Raw genomic sequence first — 8,792 nt, forward strand, 5'->3', positions numbered from 1 at the left:
GTCAAGTGATCACATCCTGGTGGTGAGTTGGCTCCGATGGTGGGGGAAGATGCCGGTCCGATGTGGCAGACCCAAACGGATGTCAGAAGGAATTTCAACTCCCACCTCCGAAAGAACTTTGCTCACGCTCCGGGGAAGGTGGGGGACATTGAATCTAAGTGGACAATGTTCCGGGTCTCCATTGCTGAGGTGGCCGACCGGAGCTGTGGCCATTAGGTGGTCGGTGCCTGTCGTGGCGGCAACACCCGAACACATTGGTGGACACCAACAGTGAGGGATGCTGAAGAAGGAGTATTATTATACTTACGGCTGGCCAAGCGGAATGCAGCTTAACTGAGGCAAAAACACGGGCATGAGAGGAGTTCGGTGAGGCCACGGAGAATGACTTCAAGACGGCCTCGAGGAAATTCTGGTTCACCCTCTGGTGTCTCAGCAGAGGGAAGCAGTGGACCATCAACACTGGATAGTGAGGATGGGGCACTGCTGACCTCAACTCGGGATGTTGTAAGTCAGTGGGAGAACACTCGTCAAGACCTCCTCAAATCCACCAACACGCCTTCCCATGAGGAAGCTGAGTCTGGTTTCTCTGAGGCGGGCTTTTTTATTTCTGGGGTTGAGGTCACCAAGGTTGTTAAAAAGCTCCTTGGTGGCAGGGCCCCAAGGGTGGATGAGATTTGGCTGGAGTTCCTAAAGACTCTGGATGTTCTGGGACTGTCCTGGTTGACACACATCTGCAACGTCTCATGGACATCGGGGACAGTGCTTCTGGATTGACAGACAGGGGTGGATATTCCCCCGTTTTAAAAAAAGGGACAGGTGTTCCGGCGATAAGGGGATAGCACGCGTCAGCCTCCCTGGTAAGGTCTATTTGGGGTTGCTGGAGAGGAGGGTCCGTCGTGAAGTCGAATCTCAGATTTAGGAGGAGAAATGTGGTTTTCGTCCTGGCTGTGGAACAGTGGACCAGCTCTTCACCCTCTGCAGGTACCCTCGAGGGTGCATGGGAGTTTGCCCAACCAGTCTACATGTGTTACGTGGACGAGGAGAAGGCGTTTGACCGTGTCCCATGGGGAATATTATGGTGGGTTCTTCAGGAGTATGGGGTACCAAACCCCCTGAAAGAGGCTATTCGGTCCACATAAAACAGGTGTCAGAGTTTGGTCCGCATTGCCGGAAAAAGTCAGACTCGTTTCCAGTTGAGAGTTGGACTCCGCCAAGGCTGCCCTTTATCACCGATTTTGTTCATAACTTTTTTGGACAGAATCTCTAAGCGCAGCCCAGGCGTAGCGTGTGTCCGGTTTGGTGGCCACAGCTTCGCATCTCTGGTCTTTGGAGATGACGTGGTTATGTTGGCTTCATCGAGCCGTGATCTCCAACTCTCACTGGAGCGGTTTGCAGCATAGTGTAAACCAGCTGGGATGAGAATCAGCACCTCCAAAACTGAAGTCATGGTCCTCAGTCGGAAAAGGGTGGCATGCCCTCTGGGTCAGGGATGAGATCCTGCCCCAAGTGGAGGACTTCAAGTATCTTGAGGTCTTGTTCACAAGTGAGGGAAGAATGGAGCGGCAGATTGACAGACGGATCAAATTTTTTATTGGTCCATTGTGGTGAAGAGGGAGCTAAGTGGAATGGTTAAGCTCTCAATTTATCAGTTGATCTACATTTCTACGCTCACCTATGGGCATGAGCTGTGGGTCGTGACCAAAAAACAAGATCCCATATTCAAGCGGCCGAAATGAGTTTCCTCCGCAGACTGTCTGGGCTCTCCCTTAGAGATAGGGTGAGCAGCTAGGTCATCCAAGAGGGGCTCAGTGTCGAGCTGCTCCTCTGCATTGACCAGAGCCAGATGAGGTGGCTGGGGAATTTCATTCGGATGCCTCCCAGACACCTCCCTGGTAATGTGTTCCGGGCATGTCCCACCGGAAAGAGACTCCTGGGACGACCCAGGACATGCTGGAGAGACGATATCTCTCGGCTGGACTGGGAACGCCTCGAGATCCCTCCGGAAGAGCTGGAAGAATTTGCTGGGGAAAGGGAAGTCTGGGTATCTCTGCTGAAGGTACTTCCCCCGCGACCCGACCCGGAGAAGTGGAAAATGGATGGATGGATGAATTTTACGTCTTTCATCATTTCATTTCAGTGGCCGGTTTAGGTTTGTGTGCTCAGTAGTAAAATTGGGTCCATCTGCTAGGTGTAATTTAATATCCCCAGTCATAACCCTGCAACTTCCCAGGTCAGTTATAGTAACAGTCATGTTTTTTTCCCCATTGTAGGTTTATTCAAATTTTTCTTTGTTACTTTCTGCCTCGCTGCTTCCTTGCATTTGGCTCTTACCCGTTTTTTCCTTGTCTTCCTCATCTTCAAAACCCACACCGTGACAGAATGGCCTATCCAAAACAGGATCCAGTGGGAAGAACACTGCGCCAGCCTCCTCTCCTGGCTTCCCGGCAACTGGGTGAGGGTCCCAGATGTCCCTGGTCCGGCAGTGCTTGACAGCAGCCGCCACTTGTCCCTGTTCTGGCGGCACTCGTCCAGGAACCACCACCTGTCTCCTGTACTGGTAGCACTCATCCAGCATCCACCGCCTGCCCCTGTTCCGTTGATGCTCCTAAAGTGGCCACCAGCTCTCCTGTTCTGGTGGGGCTTGTCCACTGGCCACCACCTGACCTTGTTCCAACAGCGCTTATCCAGCAGCCATATTGTATGTCCCTGTTCTGGCAGGCTCATATAGTGGTTGCCACCTATGCCTGTTCCGGTGGCGCCCATCCAGCGGCAGCCATCTGACCATGCTGCGGCTGCACTCGACCACCAGTTGCTACCTAACCTTGCTCCATCTGGCTCTCGGCCACTGGCCACTACCCGACCTTGCTCCATTGGCGCTCAACCAGCAGCCACAACCTGTATCTGTTCTAGCAGCACTTGTCCAGAGGCCACCACCCATCCCTGTTCCACCAGTGCTCATCCAGTGGCGGCCACTCAACCTTGCTCTATCGACGCTCGATCAGCGCCTGCCTCCCACCCCTATCTTCAAAACCTACACAGTGACAGCGTTAATTGATACAACTTTGAAATCCAAAGCAACCGGGTTTTAACCACCAACCAAACAAGCCTTAGCCATTTATTTGTGAATGACAGAGTGAACACAGTGAACACAGGACCGCAAGTTTGGTCAAAAACAAGAATAAAATAACGGTAAAAACTTGATAATTCTGATCATACAAACATCTTAATTTCTCCTGAGTCCTGTCACTCACTTTTTTCTCTTCCTCTAGAGCAAAGCTGTTAGAAGCAAGCGCAGAGCTGCAAAAGTGGCTCAGGGGCCTTTGCCTGTTGTATATATGTTGCACTCTATTATTGCCTGACTCAAGGAGCAGACTATGCCTGGTCCATTTTGCAGAATGGGAATTTTAGTTCTGAAAAAACATGGTTGAATGTTAAAAAAAAACCTCCATCATTACTTATTGGAAGGACCTTACGACACCCAGACGAATAGAGGGACCAAGTACATGTATATTGTCTTTTCTTGTAGATTTCCCTGTTACTTCCTTTTAAAACGCCTAAAAAATGCATTACGTGTCCTCATTGAGTGAGAAAAATCAATGAGTTGCTGTAGCAGAGAACATAAATGGATTTATGGTAGCAAACCTTCAAGGGTTATAATATTGATCAACAAGTACCAAAACGCAAAAGTGTTCTCTCAATTTTTCCAATGTGTTGTGCACATAAAAAAGTGACATGGTGCTCCATAAATCAAAATTTGGATTTACAGCGTGTAATCTAAATATTTCATCAAACCAGGAGTGATGCGGGTGTATTTTATTTAATCCAGTAATTAGTATATTGTATGCATATCCTCACGAGGGTCACGAAAGTGCTGGAGCCTATCCCAGCTGTCAACGGGTTGGAGGCAGGGTACATCCTGAACTGGTTGCCAGCCAATCGCAGGGCACATAGAGACAAACAGCCACACTCATAATCACACCGAGGGGCAATTTAGAGTGCCCAAATATATATATATATATAATATATATATATATATATATATATATATATTTATATATATATATTGAAATATATTTGCAATAAAAACGTTTTTACAATAAATGATTTGAATATTTTACATGTTTACTGAGATAAAATTGAGCTAATATTACATCCTAAATACTGTAAAAAGTTACTTTGGTAAAATATCACCCCTTTACAAAGTCAATGTGCAAATAAATTTTCTCATTAGATGCTAACATTAATCCAAAACGTACACCATATGTGCAAGTTCTCATAACTTGCGGTTTACATATATTGTACAACGAACGTCTGTTTCTTCTTCTTTTCCTTTCAGCTTGTCCCACGAAAGGTTACCACAGCATGTCATTCTTTTCCACAGTAGCTTATCTCCTGCATCTTCCTCTGTAACACATTCCAATCTATGAGAATTCAAGTCCCATCTCATCTGTTATCAGTTGATCTACATTTCTACGCTCACAGCAAACAGGAAGGGGCTCAGAGCTGATCCCTGATGGAGTGCTACCTCCACCTTAAATTCTTCTGTAACAACCTACGGCACACCTCACCACTCGTCTTCTGCCCTCATAAATGTCCTGCACTAGTCAAACATGCTTTTCCAGACATTCTCATGCATTAGCAAAGTTCCTCTCTGTTGGGAGTTTTTTCTAGAGCTACAAAAGCACAATGTCGCTCCTTCTGACCATCTACCTACTTTTCCATCAAGACCTACAAGACAAATATTGCCTCTATGATGCTCTTTCTAGACATGAAACTATACTGTTGCTTGCAAATACTTCTATTCTTAATCCAGCACCCACTATTCTTTCCAGTAATTTCACTGTATGGCTCATCAACTTTATTCCTCTATAATTCTCACAGCTCTGCGTATCACCTCAGTTCTTAAAAATGGTAACTAGCACACTTTTTCTCCATTCTTAAGGCATCTTCTCATCCTCTAGTATTCTGTTGAACAATTTGGTCAAAATCTCCATAGTCACCTCTCCAAAATGCTTCCAAACTTCCACAGGAATGTCACCAGGATGAACTGCCTTTCCATTTTTCATCCTCTTTAATTAATGCCTTTCTTACTTCCCCACAACTAAACACTGGCACTTCCTGGTCCATGACAGTTGCCTCTTCTGCTCTTCCTTCACTCTCATTTTCCTCATTCATCATCTCCAAAAATTATTCTTTTAAGATAGCTGCACATTATTTGGACCAGTCAACACATTTCTAGCTCCATCTTTCACCCCTGTAATTTACTGCACATCCTCCCCATCTCTATACTTCTGTCTGGCCAAAATGTTAAGATCTTTCACCCCTACCAACCTAGAATACCAGTCATCATATACCTCTTGTTCGGCTTTTGACACCACTACCTTTGCCCTACGTCGCATCTCAATGTATTCCTTTCACCTCTCCTCAGTCCTCTCAGTGTCCCACTTCTTCTTAGCTCGCCTCTTTCCTTGTATGACTTCCTGTATTTTGGGGTTCCAACACCAAGTCTCCTTCTTCCCTTTTCTACCAGAAGACATACCAAGTACTCTCCTGCCTGTCTCTCTGATCACCTTGGCTGTGGTAGTCCAGTATCCCAAGAGCTTCTCCTGTCCATCGAGAGCCCGTCTTACCTTTTTCCAAAAGGCCACAAAACATTCTTCCTATCTCAGCTTCCACCACATGGTTCTCTGCTCTACCATTGTCTTCTTAATCTTCCTCCCCACCACCAGAGACATCCTCCACACTACCATCCTATGCTGACGAGCTACACTCTCCCCAACCAATAACTTACAGTTGGTAACCTCCTTCAGATTACATTGCACAAGATACAATCCACCTGGGTCCTTTTACCAACACTCTTGTAGGTCACTTTATGTTCCTGCCTCTTCTGGAATAAAGTGTTCAATACAGCCATTTCCACCCTTTTGCACTTTTCCACTGATTACATTCTACATCTTCTTCTTTTCCTTTCGGCTTGTCCCGTTAGGGGTCGCCACAGCGTGTCATCTTTTGCCATCTTAGCCTATCTCCTGCATCTTCCTCTCTAACCCCAACTGCCCTCATGTCTTCCCTCACCACATCCATAAACCTTCTCTTTGGTCTTCCTCTCGCTCTTTTGCCTGGGAGCTCCATCCTCAGCATCCTTCTACCAATATACTCACTCTCTCACCTCTGAACATGTCCAAACCATCGAAGTCTGCTCTCTCGAATCTTGTCTCCAAAACATCCAGCTTTGGCTGTCCCTCTAATGAGCTCATTTCTAATCCTATCCAACCTGGTCACTCCGAGCGAGAACCTCAACATCTTCATTTCTGCCACCTCCAGTTCAGCTTCCTGTTGTTTCTTCAGTGCCACCATCTCTAATCCGTACATCATGGCCGGCCTCACCACTGTTTTGTAAACTTTGCCCTTCATCCTAGTGGAGGCTCTTCTGTCACATAGAACACCAGACACCTTCCACTAACTGTTCAATCCCGCTTGTACCCGTTCCTTCACTTCCTAACCACACTCTCCATTGCTCTGTATTGTTGACCCCAAGTATTTGAAGTCGTCCACCCTCGCTATCTCTTCTCCCTGTAGCCTCACTCTTCCCCCTCTACTTTTCTCATTCACGCACATATATTCTGTTTTACTTCGGCTAATCTTCATTCCTCTCCTTTCCAGTGCATGTCTCCATCTTTCCAATTGTTCCTCTGCATGCTCCCTGCTTTCACTGCATATGACAATATCATCTGCGAACATCATGGTCCAAGGGGATTCCAGTCTAACCTCATCTGTCATCTGTCAGCCTATCCATTACCACTGCAAACAGGAAGGGGCTCAGAGCTGATCCCTGATGCAGTCCCACCTCCACCTTAAATTCCTCTGTCACACCTAAGGCACACCTCACCATTGTTCTGCTGCCATCATACATGTCCTGTACTATTTTAACACACTTCTCTGCCACACCAGACTTACGCATGCAGTACCACAGTTCCTCTCTTGGTACTCTGTCATAGGCTTTCTCTAGATCCACAAAGACACAATGTAGCTCCTTCTGACCTTCTCTGTACTTTTCCACGAGCATCCTCAAGGCAAATAATGCATCTGTGGTACTCTTTCTAGGCATGAAACCATACTGTTGCTCGCAGATACTTACTTCTGTCCTGAGTCTAGCCTCCACTACTCTTTCCCATAACTTCATTGTGTGGCTCATCAACTTTATTCCGCTATAGTTCCCACAGCTCTGAACATCCCCTTTGTTCTTAAAAATGGGAACTAGAACACTTTTCCTCCATTCTTCAGGCATCTTTTCGCCCGCTAGTATTCTGTTGAATAAGTTGGTCAAAAACTCCACAGCCATCTCTCCAAATTGCTTCCATACCTCTACTGGTATGTCATCAGGACCAACTGCCTTTCCATTTTTCATCCTTTGTAGTGCCTTTCTGACTTCCCCCTTAGTAATCATTTCCACTTCCTGGTCCTTCACTCTTGCCTCTTCAACTCTTCCTTCTCTCTCATTTTCTTCATTCATCAACTTCTCAAAGTATTCTTTCCATCTATTTAGCACACTACTGGCACCAGTCAACACATTTCCATCTCTATCCTTAATCACCCTAACCTTCTTTACATCCTTCCCATCTCTATCCCTCTGTCTGGCCAACCTGTAGAGATCCTTTTCTCCTTCTTTCGTGTCCAACCTGGTGTACATGTCTTCATATGCCTCTTGTTTAGCCTTTGCCACCTCTACCTTTGCCCTACGTCACATCTCGATGTACTCCTTTCGCCTCTCCTCAGTCCTCTCAGTATCCCACTTCTTCTTCGCTAATCTCTTTCCTTGTATGACTCCCTGTATTTTGGGGTTCCACCACCAAGTCTCCTTCTCCCCTTTCCTACCAGATGACACACCAAGTACTCTCCTGCCTGTTTCTCTGATTACCTTAGCTGTCGTAGTCGGGTCTTCCGAGAGCTTCTGCTGTCCATCGAGAGCCTGTCTCACCTCTTTCCGGAAGGCCGCACAACATTCTTCCTTTCTCAGCTTCCACCACATGATTCTCTGCTCTACCTTTGTCTTCTTAATCTTCCTACCCACCACCAGAGTCATCCTACATACTACCATCCTATGCTGTCGAGCTACACTTTCCCCTACCACTACTTTACAGTCAGTAACCTCCTTCAGATTACATCGTCTGCACAAAATATAATCTACCTGCGTGGTTCTACCTCCGCTCTTGTAGGTCACTATATGTTCCTCCCTCTTCTGGAAATAAGTGTTCACTACAGCCATCTCCATCCTTTTTGCAAAGTCCACCACCATCTGCCCTTCAAAGTTCCTTTCCTGGATGCCGTACTTACCCATCACTTCTTCATCGCCCCTGTTTCCTTTACCAATATGTCCATTACAATCTGCACCAATCACAACTCTCTCGCTGTCTGGGATGCTCAGAACTACTTCATCTAGTTCCTTCCAGAATTTCTCTTTCAACTCTAGGTCACATCCTACCTGTGGTGCATAGCCGCTAACCACATTATACATAACACCCTCAATTTCAAATTTTAGTCTCATCACTCGATCTGATACTCTTTTCACCTCCAAGACATTCTTAGCCAGCTCTTCCTTTAAAATAACCCCTACTCCATTTCTCTTCCCATCTACTCCGTGGTAGAATAATTTAAACCCTGCTCCCAAACTTCTAGCCTTACTACCTTTCCACCTGCTCTCTTGGATGCACAGAATATCAACCTTTCTCCTAATCATCATGTCAACCAACTCCTGTGCTTTTCCTGTCATAGTCCTAACATTCAAAGTCCCT

Source organism: Syngnathoides biaculeatus, chromosome 7, assembly GCF_019802595.1.
Source record: "Syngnathoides biaculeatus isolate LvHL_M chromosome 7, ASM1980259v1, whole genome shotgun sequence".
Taxonomy (NCBI): domain Eukaryota; kingdom Metazoa; phylum Chordata; class Actinopteri; order Syngnathiformes; family Syngnathidae; genus Syngnathoides; species Syngnathoides biaculeatus.